Source organism: Nicotiana attenuata, unplaced genomic scaffold, assembly GCF_001879085.1.
Source record: "Nicotiana attenuata strain UT unplaced genomic scaffold, NIATTr2, whole genome shotgun sequence".
In the NCBI taxonomy this organism is placed as follows: domain Eukaryota; kingdom Viridiplantae; phylum Streptophyta; class Magnoliopsida; order Solanales; family Solanaceae; genus Nicotiana; species Nicotiana attenuata.
Genome location: NW_017672797.1, coordinates 57,408 through 59,972, shown reverse-complemented (window position 1 = coordinate 59,972; position 2,565 = coordinate 57,408).

Here is a 2,565-nt window from a genome sequence, read left to right as displayed (position 1 = left end):
TTTCACCATCCTAAACACAACAATTTGTTTTTGACCATAAGATCAAAGCAAATGTGCTAGGCCCAAGTGAAGCTTTGCTTGAGGTACCCTTAACTACAAACTACTAAAAACAGAAAGAAAAAAAAAACGGACTCAAACCCTTAAAAAGGTTGTCACGCCATCTATCATTGGGAAGAGCCACCCGGTTCACACAACATTCCACCTTTGGAAAGAACCATGGCATTAAGAAAACCAAAGGTTTATTGAAAACTCCAAAAACAAAAAGCTACGAATCACAAATAAGAAGCTAAAAATGAAAAATTTTGCGGAAAATAGAATAAATATATACAAGAGGGGATTTCAATATACAATGGGGGATGAATATATACAATATGATGTAACTTTATATACAGACCAAATGTGAAATAAAAGTGCGCTAATATCAAATTATATACAGACCAAATGTGAAAAATCAAGAAAGCATAAAAATATCAATATATACAGTCATCTACAAAAATGTAGGGCTCACCCCCTCAAATGAAAGATGGCATTGTCCTCAATGCCAACTAGTCTAAATAAGCACCAAAAATATAGAAAAAGGATATAGAAGACTCCCTAAGCCGTGTCTGTCTGCATAGGATCATGGGTGGTCCCTGGGTCCTCTATGTGCTCGGGAATCTCAGACTGGTTCCCGGTGGTCTGCTCTGCTGCTACTGGGACCTGGGCCTGCACCTCGACAGGCTGTAGAACTGGTACATCCTGCGGCTGACTGGATGAAGCCTCATGTGGGTCCGCCAACTGGATGATAGCATCATCTGCTCTAGGGATCATCCTCCTCCTCTTCGGAGGCCTCTGGGTCTGCTCCGGCTGTGGATGAGCTACTGGGACTGGATCATCAAGCAACAGGTCCAAAGGTAGCTGGTCTGCCTTCAATCTATTAACATCTGCCCGCAGCTCCTTCACGGACTCCTTGGAGGCCCGTGTCTTCCGCAACTTCCTATGCTCCTTAGCTAGCTCCATAAGATCCTTGCTATGTGAATCCACTGCCTTTGAGAGGGCAGCCTGAGTGGCGAGGATCTTCTTCTGGTTCTCAAGTATCTCTTTGAGCGCATCCTCGATCGACTGGGGTACCTGTGGGATTGGGGGAGCTGACTGAGCCTCTACAGTGGTAGTCAAGATAGACAACTTGGATGACGCTGTGGACATCCAGTTGTTGATATTGGCAAGAGCCTGGCTCAGTCGGTGGGCAGTGATGGGATGGGCCAGGGTAGATGGGATCTTCGGGCCTGCAGATGTGGAAGGTCCGGGAGGCATGTCAGTAGTAGTGGGGGTAGGCTCAGCAGGGACCTCTACCACAACTGACTCTTCAGACTGGCCAGTTGGGGCAGAAGTAGGGGCTTTGTAGTTCTTGTCGTTGGGGTTGTCATTCCCTTTCAAGCTATACCAGGAGAACGGGGCTGTCGCCTTGACCTTGACGTTGTAAGGTTTCTTGTCCACCTCCAAATCCCGAAAGTACATAGTGAGGGTACTAGGGAAAGGGTAGTTCCGGTCATGCTCTGCTCCCACTAACGAGATAATGCGGGACATCACATTCCCTACATTTATGGGGTATCCTGCCATAATCGAAGCAACCAATACAGCCCGGTGGAGTGGAAGGGTCTGGTCATGAGTAGTAGGATCCAACCGGCTGCAAACAAACGTCTCCCAACCCCTCGCCTCAAAGTTTAAGGTTCTATGCAATATTTTGACCCCAGCATTCAACCACTCAGGAGTGGTACCTGGGATTGCCAGGTACTGAGCTAACCATGGATGGACCTCCTCGCCCATCTCCAACTTCGCCATGTACAAAGTTTCATCCTCCTCATTGAAGCCCAAGTATTCGTTAAGATATTTCCCTTCAAACAACACTGTCTTNTGATACCAATGTATATTTCAATAGCTTTTTTTGTGTGTCCTACAACTGATCATATATCTCCTTTTTATAGGTACCTTTGAGAATGTACGTTATGCCCAAATCATAATGAGGCTATTATGAATAATTAAAGACATTGAATGCTACGTTACACAATCATTACATTGAATATATATATTCCTTAACGGACTCAGCATTTAATACTCATTAAATGCTGTATCTGCACTCTTTTTTACAACCAGATTCATTCCTTCTGATGCTAGGATCAATGATTGATCCTTGAGAAGGAGAGGGCTGTGCTTTTGCCAGCCAAGTAGACCGCTTGAGGTCATCAAGTGAACTATCATACGAAGTTTTTTGGCCTTCTGCAAAAGTTTCTGACTTTTCCAATATCTTACAAACTTGACGAAGTGAGTGAAATATCCTTCCATCGGGAGCAATGTACCGCGTCCTAGTTTGGAAACTCTTTGCTAGCTCAACTTTCCATCCTAAAACACAAATGCTTCTTAAGTTTTGTAAGAGTGACCTATCGTTCAACATCTGATTCTCATTGTACTTAGAAATTGCATCAGGACAAAACTCAGCTATATCGTCCATGGTCTTCCATTCAAGTCGCTTGCTCTTTCTAGATCTATTTCATTGGAAGGCTCAAAGTCTGTGAACTAAATCTTTCA